Source organism: Equus przewalskii, chromosome 8 (genome assembly GCF_037783145.1).
Source record: "Equus przewalskii isolate Varuska chromosome 8, EquPr2, whole genome shotgun sequence".
NCBI classification, from domain to species: domain Eukaryota; kingdom Metazoa; phylum Chordata; class Mammalia; order Perissodactyla; family Equidae; genus Equus; species Equus przewalskii.
Window position 1 is genome coordinate 54,697,555 of NC_091838.1, and position 20,399 is coordinate 54,717,953.

The 20,399-nt window shown below is 38.9% G+C and overlaps 1 pseudogene; it reads left to right on the forward strand.

Annotated features, from left to right (window-relative positions):
- The window catches only part of LOC103550452 (large ribosomal subunit protein uL13m pseudogene), a 29,837-nt pseudogene extending 10,289 nt beyond the window's left edge, over window positions 1-19,548 (forward strand).
- Window positions 19,549-20,399: the final 851 nt, after the last annotated feature.

The following is a 20,399-nucleotide window of genomic DNA, read 5'->3' on the forward strand; positions in this document are numbered from 1 at the left end:
TCCGTTAAATGTTGATGTTTCCTAGGATTTCAGATGCATCCCTGACTCTGTCCAGTCACACTAGCCTTCTTTCAGTTTCAAAAAATGCAAACTCATCTTTTCCCTGTGCCTTTAAATTTGCTATCTTCTCTGCCTGGAACACTTCTCTTTTGTCCCTTTACTTGGCTGACTTCTTGTCCTTTAATTCTCACCTTGAGTATGACTATATCCATCAGGGTCCTTATAGGAAACATATGACATACTAAAAAGGGAGTCATTAAAGAAAATTTAAGAAAAATAGCATTTATAAAGGTATGGACAGGATTAAGGGAAAGGTACAAGGATGATAAAACACTCTAGGACTGGTAACAGCAGGATGCTGGCCATCAGAAGGAAGCACAGGCTACCAGAACTGGGTGGTGGTTAATGCTTTAGAAGAAGGCTGCCTGACAGAAGCTGTGTCCTTCAGAAATGCAGCCATTGTTAAACCGTGGTCAAACAAAAAGTCAGAAGGAAGAATAAGTACCCCGACTTGTGCTTTCCTCCACTCTTTAACTGGCTGAAACTATCAGAAGCCGGAGGTAAAAGGAGCTTGGTTGATGTTGCCTCTGTAAGTCATCCTCCAAGACTGAGAATGATGAAGAGTGGAATTGTAGGGCCAAGCAGTCAATACCCAGAACAGTTTATCCCCTTTCCTCCTCAGCATCCACTGTTGTCCTTTGTCAAGATGAAACTCCGTGCTATAACACAGGGGAACAGAAAGTTCTATCAGCTAACATGTCATTTTGGGGTGATGCCAATTCAGTCAGAATCCTACCTGAAACTTAAAATATTAGCACCAGTGTACTTCATATAAGGTAGCAGTAAAAAGGGTAGAGAGAATCAATTAATTAAAATAAAAATAAGCCCTACAGGGGCTGGTCTGGTGGCATAGCGGTTAAGTTCGCGCACTCCACTTTGGTGGCCCAGGGTTCACAGGTTCGGATCCCAGGTGTGGACCAACACACTGCTTATCCAGCCATGCTGTGGCAGTGTCACATATACAAAGCAGAGGAAGATTGGCATGGATGTTAGCTCAGGGCCAATCTCCCTCACAAATAAAATAAAATAAAATAAAATAAATAAACCCTACAGTCCCTGATTCTGCAGCTAGTCATAAGGACTACATATTTATATCTTTCTTCCTCCACCAATCTTTCTATGTTCCCCTGTCTCTTGGCACCTTGGCTGTTTTTATTTCCCCCTTTTTGCTGCTCCATACCTTCTTTGCCTCAGTGTACAAGTCTTTATTGATTGGTACAGTTTTTCTTAAACCAGTACCATTGGGCAAGAGAGTACTGAGAAATAGCTCAGTAAACCCCTGAATACCAGTCTTCTTTGCCCTTGCTGTGTAGCACTGATCCAATTTTCCCAGAAAATAAGTATCAATTATTCTGGCCAATATAATTTTCTCCTTCTTTGTCTGTTGGCTCAGAGTTTGAAAAATACAAAATAGTGAGGTGGCAGTTCCAACTCCCACCTTAATGGAAAAATGACTATATTCCTTGGTGGAAGCACTTCTCCAGGAGGCACTCAGATCTCCAACTCCAGATCCCAAGGTCATAGACAGGGGCCTCTCCTACCTCCATCTCTTTTCCCAGATCCATAATTTCTGGCTTTTCGTAAGATGTCCCCACATATTTACCACTGGTTTAAGTCATATAACAAATTCTACAGGACAGCAGCTCAGCCTTGAAGAATATTGGCTCCAAGCTCTCACCATATATAAGTTTTTCACTGGCTATTTCACTTATTCTATCAATTCAGCTACTTATTGGTTAAAATACTCTGTAAAACCAGTGAATTCTGTAGCTGTGAGCTCACTTCATCATTTCTTTTGCCAGCAAATTTGATCTGAAATGGCGTCCTAATGTAAATGATATAGTGATAAATAAAACTTTTTATTAAGATCACATTTTCACAGATGATGGTGTTGACAGAAGTACTGCAGTCAGAAAAGGGTAATCTGTACCAGAATGTCTACCTATTCCTGAGGGGACAGATAGCTTCACCCTGCTCACCACCTGATGATGGAAGGGCTCTCCAAAGTAATTCACGTGGCACTGGTGCTTGGGTGGTACCCCAGGGAATGGGCCAAGTGAAGCTCAGCACCTGCCTTTGCTGTTGGCTGGTCCAGTACTCACCTTTGTTGAGGGGAAGCCCATCTTGAGCTCATGAAGAGCTGCCACTCTTACCATCATGGCATCCTTTGCACATGGGCCCATTGAGTAAGCACTGAGATCGTATAGAAAGAGGCCAGCACACCAGGTAGACCCATTCATAAACCAGGCCCACAATTTGTGCTTCTTTGTTTTTGACCAGAGGGAACTGCCCATGAAGACATGGGTGTGGTGATGTTGTAGGAACAGATACCATGGGACTCTGAGTCATCTACTCATGAAGTTGACTTGTGTGTTTCACACACTGCTGAGCATGTTAAATTTTATGTTTCAATGGATTAGATAACAGTTCATGATGGGCAGTGTGGGTCACATATTCACTTGGTGTCTCGTTATCAGGTGTTCAGTCTTTTAGGGCCCAGTAGCAAATCTAGGTGTTACTTTTCAAATAGAAAATGGTGGTTAGAAGCAGGCTTGGCCTTCCCCCCAAGTTGTAGAGATTTATTCTGTGATTATTCTACTCACTAGTGCTAGCAGTTCCATTCAGGATCTCTTCTCCCATAGACACTTCTGATACCATTGGGTTACTGCTCATAAGATCCAAGTGGCAGGGCAGTTTGTAACACATCGAGAACCTGCTGGAAAGCCTTTTCTTATTCCAAGTCCCACCCAGAGTGGCAATGTTATGGGTCACCTGATAAGTGGGTTTGAAAAGCACACCAAGTATGTTAAATGTTGCCTCCTAAATCCAAAGAGTCCAGGTAATGTGCCTCCTTCTTGGTGGTGAGATGTGAGAAAGAGCAACTTGCAACTTGTCTCTCACATTAGAGGGCATATCTGGATGTGCCCACAGATCACTAGACCTAGATATTTCACTTATGTGCAGGCCCCTGAAGTCTTACACTTGTTTCCCACATTCTGCTTGGCTTCTATTTCATCAGGCATGTAGGGTGCTTACTATTCTGCTCAATGTGTCCAAGTGCATAATATTACCAATATAATGGACCAGCATGATATTCTGGGGGAAATTAAGATGAAGAAGGGGCATCTGGATGCTATATAACATAGAGCAGGCATAGTGACATAAACCTAAGATAAGATAAGGAAGGTCTACCACAGTCCCTGCCACATGAAGAAATGCCATCATTGTCATAGATTTTTGTGTTCAAAACACTCATATTACTATTCTACCCTTGAGTTTTAATTTCGATAATTTTGCCCTCCTTATCTGATTATTTAGTGATCACCACTTTGACTCTACCAGTTCAAGATCCCAATATTCCTACTGAAATCCAAGAGCCCAATTTCTTTGAGGCATCCCTCAATGCCATCTCTGGATTACAATTAACACAGAGTTTTTCGAAGATACTAATATCCCTACTTGCCATTTCTTAATGTGTTGATGAGGGAAATATCTTCTGATCTTGTATCCTAGGGGATATGGCTAAGGTTGCTACACAGTTGGCACATAATAGGTTAATTTCCATTCTTCTCAGCCTTTTAGACTCCCTCTATCTAAAATATGCCAGGGAAATGTCAGCATTGCTCCATCACTTGTTGCAGCCATGATGGAGTCCAGGCTTCAATTAATCAATCTAGTTGAAGAAGCCACATGCCACTTCCACGTGCCTGAGCTTCCAAATTAAATTCTGAATCCTAAAAATGTGCTCCCATGTCAGTAAATCAGCCTGATATCATCTTATGATTTGACTACCAAGGTCTAAATCACTTAGAATCTAGTCCAATACATGTTCTCAGAATTCTGCTTACATGAGTTAGGAAGATTCCGCCACTCCTTCAGTCCTTGAATTTCTCCAACTGTGCGATGCTGGACCTGGAGGCAATGAGGAGTAGTGAGTGTGCATCCTGAAAAGAGACAGCATGTCCTTGTAAGCCTCTCCCAGGCCTGGCCAATTAAAATCCTCCGGGTATGATCCTTCATGAGCTTTTCTCTTTCACCCTCTGGATGTTGCCACCTAGGGTTTCCTTGGAGCTATGCATTGAGTAGCAGAGCTTCCATTGGTCTCTAAAAGACTGCTTGGAAAGAACCCCATGCCACCCTACCTTACCCTCCACCAGCAACCTGGCACCACCAGTGGACCGTTAACATAAGATAGTAACTCTTTTGTGTTTGATCCATTTTATATTTGAGAACTGCTTTTTATAACAGTTTGCTTACCTTAAATTATACAAGGCTTTTTTTACTTTCTTTTTTCTTTTTACTTGAAGTGTGGCTTGTAAATTATTTTAAGAATGGAAAATTACATGATTCTTAGAATTAATGTCATAGATAGTCTCTTCTCCCTGATGGTACTCCTACATAAATTTGTAGATATGACAACTTTAGTGATAATTAGACATTAGTCTGCATGCCACTCTTAGAATGTTATTTCTTCTTTCCCATTAAAGAAGCTACATTCTCACTGTTTTATAAAAGCTGCAATTTTCATCTCCAGGAAAATCTAAAACATATACATAAAACCTTTAATCTAAGAAAAATATCAAGTTGATAAGCAAAATGATCTGAGCAGCTACCAAAAGGGATCTTGATGCAGGACAAATGTCTTCATTGTTTTAAATATTTAGCAGTTAAATAACCTTGAAATTTTTGGCCTTGCAAAACTTTCACCAGACCCCTGCTTACCATACATATCGTTTGTCATGCAGGTAGGTACACTATTGGGCTATGTGAATAGAACCTTGAGTTACTTTTCTAGAAGAAATGATAAATCTACCTTGATAATCACACTCATTATAAACAAGGACATAAATTTGTAAATGACCTGATTGTAACATAGGCCAATTTATTCTTTATAGAATTCAATATCATACTTCATTACAGATGCCCTGTGGTCAGATTATTTCTGAAAACATATGCTTAATTCTATAAAGTAGAATAGAAACATTAGTAGTTTATTAAAAGCCCCTTAGACCTCCTGCGTATTTTCTTTGAAGTGTCTACTGTATAAGGCAGAGTGGTACAGTAGGAAATATGCTGACCTGAATGTCAGAAAGCTGGGGGTTCGTATCCTGGCTCTGCGACTTACTTTATATGAACTCCTGAGTAAATTACTGAGGCCTTAAATTACTTAAGCCTCATTTTTTCTCAACCTCCAAATGAAAACTTCTTAGGGTACTGATGAGCAGCTAATATGTATAAAGTGCCTGGTACATAGTTCCTTCTTGTCCCTTTATTTCCTTTGGCTCTAGCCTGATTCTTCTTGATTGAATTAACATGATTTCTCAGTGACTTGCATATCAAATCAACTTGGCAGAATTATCATGTGCTCCAGATACGATATCACTCAGAATATTTGTCCTTTGGATCTGGTTCATGCATTATTTAAAAAGCAAGCATAATTTGTTTATGAAATTAAATGTGTGGAATCTAAATATTAAAATATATTCAAATTCATCATTTTACATCAAAGGCAGTCTGACTTTGAAATTCTCTTCTAACATTGGCAGAGGACACTAAGCTACACTCACCTCTTGGGACCAGTAAAGACAGGCGTCTCTTGTCTGGGCTAAGCGTGGATCCCTGTAGGTATAAATCGATAAAATTTCAATACAATCCACTACAATACAATACAGAACAAATTCAATAGAGGAGGAATTTTCTGAATAGTATTTACTCAAAGCAATGTTCTTCATATTTGTAAGAGGATATGAAAGTATTTAGAAGCCAACTTAGGGTAGAGGAGGCTGATGTATGCTAATCTACCACACACCTCTACTTTCTCATTTTCCCTTCAGTCCTCAATTCCCTGTAAACTGGTTTTGGTACTCTCTGTTTTGCCAAAACCATTCTTGATAAGTAGCACATAGTCTCCAAATTAATAACTACTACGAGCACTGTTCAGTTCTTATTGCGTTGTATCCACAGCTGCATTTCAAACTAAATGTAATTATTTAAAGTTTCCCGTCATCATTTTAATAAACTTCCCTCTCTGTTTTTACTATTTCTTTAACTGATTTCTCTTGATGTGTTTCGGAGTCTCTCCCCTACACTCAGCTACTTTTCACCAGAGGTTTCACCTTCAGCCCAATAGTCTTCTAAATGTATGTGCTCTTTCTTGAGATGACTCTAGTTTGACCCACAGCCTGTGGGACTACTCTATAGGTGTATTCAGTCCTTCCTCGCTACTGAAGCTTAATATATGTTTGTAAATGGATCTTAGCTGTATATCTCCACTTAGGATGTATGTTAGGGGTCTGTATCAGACAGCTGTTAGAGTTTCTGCCGGGTTCAGAACGCCTTCTTTCTAAGCACGGCTCCTGACACACTGTTGTGGCAGATCTTGCTTGTGGTCTCCTTAATCTCCATTTCTTCTTCTATCCTACTAATAGAACTTTCATTTTATTTGGGGTGTCAGTGTGCCCAGCTAGTAAATTAAATGTCAAAACTTGACCAATGAGACAGAAATGACATCTTCTATGGATTCTAGAGAGTTTTGCTTTTCCTAATATAGGAAACACCTCTTCTTTTTTTTTGCAAGGAAGATTGGTCCTGAGCTAACATCTGTTACCAATCTTCCTAAAGATTATTGCTGAGCTAACATCTGTGCCAATCTTCCTCCATTTTATGTGGGATGCCATCACAGTGTGGCTCGATGAGCAGTGCTAGGTCTATGCCTGGGATCCAAACCTGCGAACCCTAGGCTGCTGAAGCAGAGTGTGTGAACTTAACCACTACATCACCAGGCCGGCCCCTCTTCTTTCTTTTCTTTTACCTGGAATGCAAATGAAAGCTGAAGGAGGAACAGCCATTTTGCTACAATGAGGTAGCCTTAAAGATGAGATCCACAAACTGAGAGTGGTAGACAAGACAGACAGAAGCAGCTGGAAACACTGTTGACACTGGAGCTTCTGAACCACCTCTGGACTCTTGTATTATTTAGAATTAATTTCAGCTGTGAGCAAAATAATAGTGGCATAACAAGATAGACATTCATTTCTCTTTCATGTAAATTACGTCCAGGGATGGCTGATTCCTTAGCCGTTAGGCACTCAGACTCCTTAAAAAATTTTGTTGCTTATGACTTTGAGAATAAGAAGGCAGCTAGGCCATATAATCCAGTTTTTATATCCACATTTAATTCATGAGCAATAAGAAGGACATAATGTCTCCCTTTAAAAATACTTTCTAAAAGTCACATAGGACACTTCTATTTGCATCCCTCAGCCAGAAATTAGTATATAGTCCCACTTAGCTGCATGGTAGCTATGTGTTCAGCTAAAAATCATTAATGCCATGGCAAAGGAAGAAGGTGACGGGAATTGGAGGCAGTAACTAGCTGTCTCGGCCCCAACTGCTTATCTTCGAATTCTTGCTATGTCAAAAAAATAACTTCACAATTGATTAAACTTTTAAAATTAGGATTCCCTTACATGAATCCAAATGCAATCTGTAATTGAATCAGAATTTGGATTCTAAGAGGGTGCTAAGAGTAATAGAAGATAAAATATGGAATCGACTAAAGGAAGAAAGTAGGGCACTGGACAATATGGACTCGTGTTGCATACTAGAAAACTGGTGATGATTGTTCTGTGGAATTAGGTCAAACTGTTGTCTGTTGTATTTTAGACCATAAGACTTCTGAGGCTATAGTATTAGGAAAAATGGTAGGGCAATTCAGTCTATTAGAGTGTATGAGTTACTTGTTGTCACTATCATCAGACCATTCTACAAGCAAAGATGGAAGAGTTGTTTTAATGATCTATTGCAGTGTAATAAACTACTTCAATACTATCTGATTCAAAACAGTAATTATTATCTCTTTGGTTCTTATCGGCTGACGGGGCTCAGCTGTGTTATTTTCTTGTAAGATCTCTCATGTGATTTCATGTCAGATGGTGAATGGGGCTGGAGCTATCTGAAGTGTTGACTGATCTGGACATCCAAGAGTCTTTCTTCCCTTACATGTCTGATGCTTTAGCTAGCATGTCTGGGAGAACTGGGAAGCTGGGATCTCTCTCTCTGCATGCAGCCTCTCCTCATGGGTAAAGTGAGTTTCCTCACAGCATGATCATCTCAAGGTGGTCATGCTTCTTACATAGTTGTTAGCTTTCCCCAGACTGAGTATATGAGAAACCGAGCTGTAAGCTACTAGACTTCTTATAATCTAGCCTTGAAAAGCATGCAGCATCACTTCTGCCACATTCTATGGTCAAAGGTGAATTACAGGGCCAACCTAGATCCAACGAGTGAGGACTACACAAGTTTATGAATACCAAGAAGCATGATTCATTAGAGTTGGAGTACTATCTTTGAAGAGAATACAAACTTGCTAAGAGAGTTGCTTTATGCCTGTGTTCTGAGATCTAAATTGGATAGTAAATTTGGATACTGAAAAATTGTGAAAATCAATTGTTTTTGTATTCTAAACAAAAGAAATTTTAATCACGGCTGTGAGAGCCTTAGCGAGAGCAAAGACTGACCCAAGTAACTTTTCTTGAGAGTCCTCTATCAAAGAAAGCTTTTTAGGTCAGCAACATGGCAGAGCGAGCTATCCCCTTTATATCTCCCCCTTCAAACTACAACTAAATGGACATTCATTGATCAATGGAGGATACCCACATAGCACAACAGGATACCTGAAAGACCCACACAGCTATACATCTGAGGGTGGATGACTACCCCCAGGGAGGTGGTGGAGATAGGTGAGCACTCTCTGGACCCCCAGTAGCCCTGTGCACGGAGCAACTGCTCTCCTGGCTGGCGTGAGTGCCCATAGTACTGCTATGGCCCCAAAGGTGGGAGTGCATCTTGGAACAACTGTGGGAGCAGGCAGTGGTCGACCTGAGCCCCCATGTGATCACTTTCCTGTCCAGCAGGAGAGCCTGCAATGCTGCTGCAGTCCCAAAGAGTGGCCCAGGCTTGGAGCCTGTGAGGAAACCCCACCCACCAAGTATAGAGGCCGGTGCAACCTTAAGAAGAGGCATCAGCACATCTACACATCCAGGTGAATGCTCTCCCAGCTGGCCAAGCATCCATAATACCCCACAACTTCCAGCAGATGGGGCGGGATCAGAAATACAGCTCTTGATTCTCCCCAGTGGTAACAGGTGGAATCTTCAACCTGATAACACCACAAATGCCCTGGAAAAAGATTAGTTCATTAAACACCACGAGAAACTGCAGCAACAATTCAGAGCAGAAGGAGAATGACAATTCTCCAGAAACCAACTCTGAAGTCACAGAAATTTACAATCTAAATGACAGAGAACTCAAAATAGCTGTCACGAAGAAACTCATCAGGTTATAAGAAAACTCAGAAAGATAGTTCAGTGAGCTCAGGAATAAAATTAGTGAGAATAAGGGATACTTCACCAAAGAGATTAAAACTATAAAAAAAAGCAGAAATTCTGGATATGAAGAACACAACAAATGAAATAAAAAAATAATCTAGAATCCTCAAAGAAAGCTTTTGATTTTGAAGGAAAAGATGGAGTTAATGCTGTTGCCATCCAAACAAAGACTTGTTTTAAATTGCTTCAAGATAGCTGCAATAGACTAAGGACTACCAGGATGTGCAGAGCAGAGGCCAGTTGGTTAAAGAAAGGACTCTTCAGGTTCAAAGACTATATGTCAGCAAGATCATTAGTTCTCATTTTACATACTTAGAACTGATAGACTGGAAGCCTACTAAGTTTTTGAGGAAATCATTTGTCAAAGAAACTCAAGGCCTTGTAGGCATCAACCTGTGATTTTTGAACCCCCAAGGTCATCCCTTGCAAAGGATTGACAGCTCCTGGGATAGGCATTTTACTCAGAGCTATGGACCAGTGATTGCTATAGTTTCTTATTCTCCATTTCTCCAAATAGAAGAGATTTGAAAAATTTATTTTATTTTTGTTTATTTTATTTTTGTGAGGAAGATTGGCCCTGAGCTAAACATCTGTGGCTAATCTTCCTCTTTTTGCTTCAGGAAGATTGTCGCTGAGCTAACATCTGTGCCAATCTTCCTCTATTTTACATGGGATGCTGCCACAGCATAGCTTGATGAGCTGTGCTAGGTCTGCACCCGAGATCTGAACCTGCAAACCTCAGGCCACCAAAGCAGAGCCTGCAGACTTAACCACTATGTCACTGGGCCAGCCCTATTTTTGTTTCGCTTTAATCATGATCTTTCTACCCACTCTTTACTTGGGGCAGAAAGCTTCTCTTTATGTTATAAGTAGCTGGCCCATGAGGAGTCATATCTGGAACCTGTTAGACAGAGGAGTGCACATTAGCCAGAAATTCTTAAATTTGAGTGAGATGCAATAACTGGCTGAGACTTTGAAGTTAGTTCCCTTAGGAAGAGGCTGTACGTGATCTATGCATGGGAAAAAAGGTGTTTAGGGTGTGGGGTGGACATCGTGGTAGCCATTGCTTATTGCCTACTCCATATTCATTTTCTTCTTTCTTCTTCCTTACCAGTAGTACCCCAATATTGTTGTGTGGAACTATGGATACTTTCACTACTGGTTAGGGTATAAATTGGTATTAGACTCTTTGGTAACCAATTTGGCACTGTTTTGTAGAGCTGATCATATGCATATCCTAAGAACCAATAACTTCATTCCTGTGCTTTGGAGAAACTCTTGCACATGTACACTGGAAAGATTTGCAAGAAATTCCACAGAACCATTATTTGCAATGGCAGAAAAACTGGGAACAACCCAAACATCATCAAAAGAAGAATGAATAAATACACCATGGAATATTTATACAATGGAAAATTACCTATCAGTGAGAATCAATGAACTACAGTCATGTGGAGCAATACAGATGAAAATATGAAGAGAATGTTGAGTAAAAAAAAAAAGCAAGTTGCTGAAGACCTCATACTTTACAATCCTATACTGTAATACAAAAAATAAGCAAAATTATATAATATATTGTTTGGGTATATGTGCCTATGTGATAAAACTAGTTTTTGAAAAGCAATGGCATTACTAACATAAAATTCAGGTGGCTGTTACCTCTATGGAGGAGAGGAAAGGGATGGGAGTGGACACACAAGTGACCTGTCTATGTGTAAGGTATAAAGGTAAGATTTGAGTTCTTAAGTTGAGTGGTTTGGGATTATGCTTTAAACTCACATATATGTCACAACTCTTTTTATGTATGAAGTAGTACACAATAATGAAGACACACTTTGTGTGCTGATGTGGGATGGTGTCTAAGATAGATGGTTAAGTAAGGCAGCTATATCCTGGTTTGCATGGGATGTCATGGTCTGCACCTAGGGTCCCACATAATTGTTAATTGCATCATTTTCCCCCTCAAATAGGCGCAATTAAAATGATATTTACATGTTCATCCTATTGTTAAGTAAATAAAATGCAAGGTGCAGAACAGTGTTTATATCATGCTCCACTTTGTGTAAAATGACACTCAAAAACACATAAATTTAAATTTAAAGAACCAACAAAAGAATTAATTACAGCCAACGTTTTGAAAAAGAGGAGGACTTGTGGAAATGAAATACTTGGGAAACAGGGTACTTTACAACTGGATAACAGTGGATGCCTGTGGAGCAGAATCAGATGGTTGAAAGACAGGGATGAGAGACTGACTTTTCTCTGTAAACCCATTTGACCTGTTAGAATTTTGTGCCTTATACATGTATTACCTATTTAAAAAAGAAATTTAAAACAACAAAACTCATTTTCAATATAATGTGAGCCACGCCAGGATAACTATTACCGTACTAGCTTCCATTTATTGGGTTCTTGCTTTGTGCAAGGCACAGTTCTAAACACTGTGCATATGTTAGATTAATTAATCCTCACATCAAACCTAAGAGGTAAGTGGCACTACTACTAGTTGTGTGACTTGGAAATGTTGCCTGATTTCTTCGGGTAAAACTATTTTTATTCTATCCTACGTATACTATTCTTATTCTTGCTCATATTGTGATATCACATATGTTAAATGTCAAATGTTTGCTAAATTAGTAGCTATTGTAGAAAGTGTTCTGGATTAGAAGTCCTGAGCTCTTTTTCTTTCCCAGTTACTTATTTCCTATATAAACCTCATCAAGTCACTTTGCCTCCTCCCTGAAAGAGCCTGGGCTTTTCAGTGTAGCTTGGAAACAATGTGCCTTCTCGTTTCACAGGCTACTGTGAGGATCAAATGAAGGCATACAAGTTAAGGCGGGTTGGGAACCAGAATGCACCATATGAATATGGGTTACTATTATTATTAATGACCTACTATAACACTTCAATCAAGAAAGCCATAAATCAAAGAGATGTAACTGAAAACAATTTGAAGACTATTTTCACTTTCAGCACAAGTGGTATTTCCTCGTTGCGTGTTGCTTTCTATAGCCCACAGTTTTATGCATAGCACAGCCTTGAAATGGATCAGCAAGAACATAATGATCGTACTTTAGGCAGGAAATGTTAAATGATCCTTGTATGTCGTTATGGGCTAAGCCTCGATTAATTCAGGAGGTGGATTTCTCAGTGGAAAAGAAAGCAAATGACCTCATGTCATTTACTGTACATGAATAAATTTTACATTTGGGGATAAAATGGTAAGATAAGTTGAATTTATGGCTTTTTCTCTTAAGAACACCCTGGCAATACTACACAGTATTTACTTAGCTTCACTGTCTCTTCTTTTGCATAATTTGGGAGCAGACTCCTTTCCTCCTCCCCCTGCTCCTTCTTCCTCTTTTCAGGAACAAAACAACTATGTAAAACACTATAAAATAACAATAACAAAAAAGCCTTACCAGAAATTAAACAGAGAAAAAGTAGAGGAATTTGATTTTATTAAAAAATAGCATCTATGAAAACATATGCAGAATATTCTACAGGGTTTTCAAATTAAAAATCCTTCAGAATGCCAGGTATATAATAATGGGACAGTTAAAGAAATGAGAGGAAAGGCAAAATATATAGCTGTGTCGTTTTTACAGCTTTGTGAAGTTGCCTGGTAGACTTGCCTATGGTTTGGTTGATTTTAGTTTTTCTTGGCTCTTATAAGAGCAGAAACCCAGAAAAATCTTCTAGAGATCTTTATCTCATTGGTGATAAAAAAAATTCATAATACCAATAGGTTCAGACAGCTCAGTTTATTCCTGCACAGAAATTTTATTTTTCTCTCAATAATGTCTCATCCTCCCCCTCTTCTCCATAGAGCCTTTAACCTCCCTGCAGTGACACTCCACTGAGCCGCTTTCCAAGGGGAGAAAGAATGTTTGAAAATGTGGGGGAAGATGCGAACAGCAACCCACATGAAAATCTTTATTTAGATAGTTTTTATCCTGAGATTTAAAAAATGCCCACCAAGGTACTCAATCCTATTTTCTTAGCAAAGGGAAGACAACAAAGGAAGAAGGTGGGCAATGCTAATACACCTGCACCCTGGTTGGAATTCAACATTTCCTCTTATTTAGTGCTTTATTATTTTATTGTTAGTCTCTATCCAGAGCTCACAGCATCAATAGGCAAGAGCTTGCTGGGTAGCAAATTTGAGTGTGGGTTTTGAAGTCAACTTGACTTCACTTCAGATTCCTTGAGTATTTTTAGATCTGATAGTTTAACTGCGTCAGCAGAAGTAACCAGAAATTTTACCCTACCCAAAACAAACAAAACAAAACAAGACAAAATTTGAAAGAGTAATAGTAACAACAATGAAAGCAAAATAGCCAAAACGTATGTTTACTGTAGTGGAAAGAGATTCTATTTGAAGTCAGGAAATCTGCATTTAATTTTCTAGAACAAACACTCACGAGTGATGTGAACATAAACTCCTTAGCCTCTTTCTTCATCGGTTCAATGGGAGTGACTACTTGCCTAACTTCTCTATAGTTCGTGTGCAGACCGAACAATGGTATATCTCAGGGATCAGTAAACTTTTTTTGAAAAGGGCCAGAGAGTAAATGATTTAGGTTTTGTGGGTCATTATGGTCTCTACAACAAATACTCAACTCTACTGTTGTAGGGCAAAAGCAGCCATAGACAATACAAATGCTAACAAATGCATCTGTGTTCCAATAAAACTTTATTTATGAACACTAAAATTCATACTTTATATAGATTTCACGTTTCCAAAAAATTCTATCCTTTTTTTGATTTTTTCTCCAAGCGTTTAAAACTGTAAAAATCATTCTTAGTTGCAGGCTGTACAAAAACAAGCGGTGGGCTGGATTTGACCCACAGGCTATAATTTGCTGACTTTGATGTATATCAAAGCGTTTAATAACCTTCCATAAGTGTAAGTAGTTGTTACTATGTTGTGTAAGATCACTGAGGTACATTTTAATGACAGATTGATTTCCCTGTGTCACCTCAAACTTGGTGAGATTTCTGCTTGCCATCTCTGCAACATTTCAGTGTTGTTCCAAGAAAATCACTTAAGAGGGGAGGATCTTTTGACTAAAAAAGTTCCAGGATGCATTTCCCACCCAGAGAGAAATAGTTGTAGAGTTACTTGGCATTTGAAATTAGATGAACTATTGAATCATCTCAGAGTGAAGCATCCTGGATTTCCCTAGACGACGTAGGCGTTCATTTTACACCTTGTACCTGCCCCAATATACAACCCCATCACATTGTATTGTAATTGTCTGCTTAGGTGTTGGTCTCCCAATGGATTAGGAGCTTTGTGAGGGTAGAGACTGGGCCCCAGTACCTACTAAAGTGTCTCACAATATTATTTGTTTGTTTATCTATGCCCCTGTCCAGCTAATAAAGAATCGACAGAGTTTTCAAAAATACTTACAGAAAAAAAAACATATAAAATAGACGAGGAAATAGGATAAAGGAGAAATATGAGAGTTAAAATTATAAAGGGGAGGTAAGAGTATCACAGAGAAGTATGTTCCACTTGGGGCTGTCCGTGGCTCCACATGGCCAGCCATCTTGCCCCTGTCATTTCCAGCAGCGGAAGCCAACTTCTTTTTTTTTTTTTAATTTTATCTTTTTTTATTTTTTGAGAGGAAGATTAGCCCTGAGCTAACTGCTGCCAATCCTCCACTTTTTGCTGAGGAAGACTGGCCCTGAGCTAATATCCATGCCCATCTTCTTCTATTTTATAGATGGGACGCCTACCACAGCATGGCTTTTGCCAAGTGATGCCATGTCCGCACCTGGGATCCGAACCAGCGAACCCCGGGCTGCTGAGAAGTGGAATGTGCGAACATAACCACTGTGCCAGCAGGCCAGCCCCAGGAAGCCAACTTCTGATTACCCTGATCTGCAGATAGACATGGAGTACCATGACTGGTCTGCAGACGTTACTAAGGGAGAAGGTGGTCACAGCATTTGAGAGATGATGCTGGATTAGTAATTGTATATCTATATTCTCTGGCCTCACAAGATTATGTCATTAGTTCAAAAGTGAGAATTAGGCAAAATTTGAAAATGTAGGCAAAGTTTATCTTTAGAGTCTCCCTACCTCTCCTTTCATCCCCCTTTTCTGTGCAGGTTTGCACCCTATTCCACACCCCGCAGGCCTTTGCTCTCAGCTCTCTATTAGCTAATTACTGTTGATATGGGTTAGCTCCTGATGCCTTTCAGCAGCACTCTCAACATCTTAAAATGTTCTAAGGGAAATGCAAAGGCTCCATGGAAAAATAAGTTTGAAAATCTAGCTCCTGCCCTGAGAATTGCAATATAAGTCCTCTTGAGAATTCCACAGTAAATCCACCTGTGTAAATATTGCTCAAATGGGTTTGATTATGGAATTTTTTTCAGATAATCTCTAATAACATCTGATGGATTCATTTTCTATATATTTCAATTCACTTCAGTTAAGCAAATACATCATTTAGAGAAAACTGCCTAGTGAATCGAATACTTCATAAGTAAGAAGAGTAATTCTTCCCTTCATGGAGCTTATCATTATGAGCGAGGAATGACCCACTTTGGGGACAAATGCCTTATAATATTATTCTTGGCAGTATGTGAACTTTAACAGAATTGTTTGCGAGGGTTAAACATCTTTCAAAACCCAAAGAAATGATTCTTTAGGGTTGAAACATTTTAGGACCCACAACAAGCAGCAAAGAAGAGAAGATATTTTTAGGAAGGGGCCCAAGTTCAGTGTCTCATAGTACATACTATACAAGATGCAGTCTATTCCATATACTCATAAATGCAATTTGCAGCATGGTAGAATGGCATCGAACTTGGGATCAGGAAATGTGAATTTGAATCCCGCCTCTCTCACACGATCTTTTTTGTTCTGGAGCAAAATAACGCCATGATTACATATTTAGAAAACACAAGAGAGTATACTCACAACTACTAGAAATTATATGGGGCCAGCCCCATGACTAAGTGGTAAAAGTTCTGTGTACTCCACTTCAGTGGCCCAGGTTCCCGGGTTTGGATCCTGGGTATAGACCTGCTCTACTCATCAGCCATACTGTGGAGGCATCTCACATACAAAGTAGAGGAAGGCTGGCACAGATGTTAGCTCAGGGCCATCTTCCTCAAGCAAGAAAATAAAAAAGAGGAGGATTGGTAATGAGTGTTAGCTCAGGGCAAATCTTCCTTACACAAAAAAAAATAAAAACTACTAGAAACTATAAAAGAACCCAACATGATCATTGGTTACAAAATTGATATGTAAAATCAATTGCTCTACTATATACTGACAATAACTGGTTAGAAAATTTAATGGGAGAGAAAGCTCTCCTTTATAAGAGCAACAAAAAAACACAAAATAGGGCTAAATGTAACAAGAAATGTTCAGAACCAAAATTCTGCTGTGGGAGAATAAATTTTAACAGACAATTTCTGGTTCCAGAAATATCTTGGACAAATTTGCTTCTGACCTCCAGCTTTTCTGATGTGAAATCAGAGTTCATTTGTATTTTTGTTCTGCTTCGTATAACCTCATTTTTTCCTCTGGCTGATTTTAAGAATATCTCTGTAGCTTTGCTTTTTAAGAATCTGACTATGATATGCCAAGGGGTTTATATTTTTCACCAAATTTAGGAAATTCCTCTTCATCCTTTTTTGAAATGTTTTCCCTCCATTTCACTCTCTCCTTTCTTTCTAGATATGGATATTGGACCACTGTTAGGCTATTGTTCCGCAAATACTTGAGTATTTCATTATGCTTTTCAGTCTTTTCTTTTTTTCTCTGATAATCTGTTTGCATACTTGTGACTGATCTTTCCTAACCTTTCTTTATCAACTTTTCTTCTTCAGAGCTGCATTTACAGTTAAGTCTATCCTGTGATTTTTTCATTTAAAATGATGTACTTTTCAGTTTCCAATTTCCATTTAGTTCTTTGTTATACTTTCAGTTTTTTGGCTGCAGTCTTCTATTGGTTTTCTCATTATAACTTTTTTTAAAAATTTAAATCTGTATTAAAATAAATAGCCTTATATTCTGTTTTTAAATTGTCGGCTGCTAATTCCAGAGTCTTGGCTGCTAATTCCATAGCTGTTTCAACACATTTTTTGTTCTCTAAATTGTGGATCACATTTTCCTGCTTCTTCGCACATCTAATAATTTTGAATTGTATGCTAGGCATTATCAGTATGTGGAGGCAGGGTATAGATTATGTTGTCTTATTCCAAAAGGAAATTTTATTCTGCCATATAACTAAATGAACTAGGTCCTTTTGATCATGTTAGGATTGATTTTATGCTGTGTTAGGATAGAAATATTTCAGTTTTGTCCTCAGTCCTATGACATGGCCCTAACTCTAGGACTTGGTCCTCACTCCTAAACTCTGGCCTTTCAGGGGTTTCAACTGAATGTCTGAAGTGTTCAGTATGGTCTCTTCACTTTGGGATTGAATCCTACCTTCTCCTAACAATCTGAAATCTCCATTTATATCTTCTGTATCTCCATGTATCTCTCAGATCCACAACAATTGCTCTGTTGCTCTTCATAGAGTCTTGTTCTGCACAAACTTATCCCATCTGTAAGCTAAGGTATCAAGCCAAGAATTCTACCATGTAGAATTCTGGAGGCCCTTTCTGTACATTTCCCTCCTCTCTGCTAACCTGCCCCTCAAATTTAATCCACCTCACCAGACCTGAACTCTAATCTCTGCCATTTCAAGTCAGTAAGACTACTGCTCTGCTTGCATTTCATCTTCTTGTACTGAAGTCAGGAAAGTGTCCCCAGGCTGATTGCTGGGAAAATGTGAGTTTAACCTTGTGGGTTTGCCTTCTGTCAAGGATCACATTTCTACTGTGTTTATTATCCAATGCCTGAAAAACAGTTGCCTCATATTTTGTTCTGTTTTATAATTGCTTAAAGAGACATGATAAGTTTTATACCATTTTCTCCATCACGGCTAGAAGTGGAAATCAGCACTTTTTTTGTATTTGTAAGTCTGCTTTACATCAGTGAGTGCCAACTTTGGTTGTGAAACATTCAAATTGCCTGCAATCATTTTAAAGGTACTGTAAAACTTTCATAACAATAGCTTTGTAAGATCAAGAGTAGGCATTACTATAAAATAATTTTTAAAATACAGCAGAAGAAATAAGGTTGAAAGTCTCACTTAAAGCTGTATAATGTCGGTGTGCCATCAACTGAGATGGGGAAGGCTGAGAGTGAAGTAGGTTTCTGGTGGAGGAGCAAGAGTTCAGTTTTGGATACGTTGCTCTGAGATGCCTCTTAGCCCAGGCCTGCTCCAAGTGTGATTCCTTCCTTGGACAGTTAATTGTCCCTGATGAGCAAGCACTACTTTTGTTTGAGTTTGGTATCTCTTAGATGGGAAAATGCAGCCTCCTGGGAAACTTGCTGCTATGGCATCAATGAAACGTCAAGGATTGCATAAACCTATGTACCATCAACTGAGTGACTGTGGGGATCATGTTGTCATAATGAACACAAGGCACATTGCATTTTCTGGAAAAAAATGGGAACAAAAAGTATACTCCTCACATACTGGCTACCCAGGTGGATTTAAACAAGTAAGAGCTGCTCAACTTCACCAGAAGGATCCAGTGGCAATTGTACAACTGACTATTTATGGCATGCTGACAAAAAACCTTCACAGAAGAAGTCTGATGCAGAGGTTGCATCTTGTCCCAGTTGAGGATATACCAGAAGATATTCTTAAGAATTTAGTGGAAGAGCTTCCTCAACCACGGAAAGTACTCAGACATCTAGGTGAGTGTACACACAAGAAGAAAGAGGCCTTCCCAAGAATGTGGTCTCCACCTGAAGATTATTGGCTATAGACGACTAAAAATTGCAGAAAATAACAATGAGGTGATTGAAACTTTTTCCTGGTGAATTTCTCCTAACTTACAGGGCAGAGGGAACCAAGGGCTGCATTTTGACAAGAAAGTTGTTACGAGTGCTGAAAATTTGTGGAGAAAGGTCAGGACACGTTCCTTCAATAGGAAATTGAAATAAAATACACTATTTTATAGAATTATTTTATTATGTAATCTGATTTGAATGTTATAAATGATGATAAGAATAAAATTGCTTACTTGGTTAAAAAACTGTGTAATATCTTTCAAAACTTAAGTCTAAAGAGAACATTTTACGCTGTAATAGAATTGTTATTTGGCAGCATTGATTTTGTTCCTTCAAAGGCCCAAGCCTAAGATTTCTACATTAAACTAACCAATCCAAAAACAATCTGTACCCTCACAGATTGCTTTTTTTTTTTTTTTAAATATTTTTTCTCTCCAATTCTTTTTTTTTTTTTTTTTAAAGATTTTATTTTTTCCTTTTTTCTCCCCAAAGCCCTCCGGTACATAGTTGTGTATTCTTCGTTGTGGGTCCTTCTAGTTGTGGCATGTGGGACGCTGCCTCAGCGTGGTTTGATGAGCAGTGCCATGCCCGCGCCCAGGATTCGAACTAACGAAACACTGGGCCGCCTGCAGCGGAGCGCGCGAACTTAACCACTCGGCCACGGGGCCAGCCCCACAGATTGCTTTTTTACAGGAGTTTAAGGAAATAAATCATTGCGAATTCTGGTAACGATTGGCTTAATTAGCAAATAAATGCCTAATAAATAAATTTCTTTAAGATAGGAGACTCACACAAGAAAAATAAGTACTATAGTTTGATAAAAGTCACATTTGAACTAAGGTCAGAGTGGAAGTTGAATATTAACAGCAACATAAATTTATTACCAAATTAAAGTGAACTTAAGGTTTACATGAGAGAGGATGGGCAAACAGAGAAAAAAGGAGAAGAAAAAGTCTATCAGGAATTGGGAGATATAGGAATGAAAAAGAATAAATTATTTTTTCCTTTTTGGTGTTTTTCATTCATTCAGTGCTTAAAAGGGGTCTTAGGATCAAGGGATTATTTTCTACTCA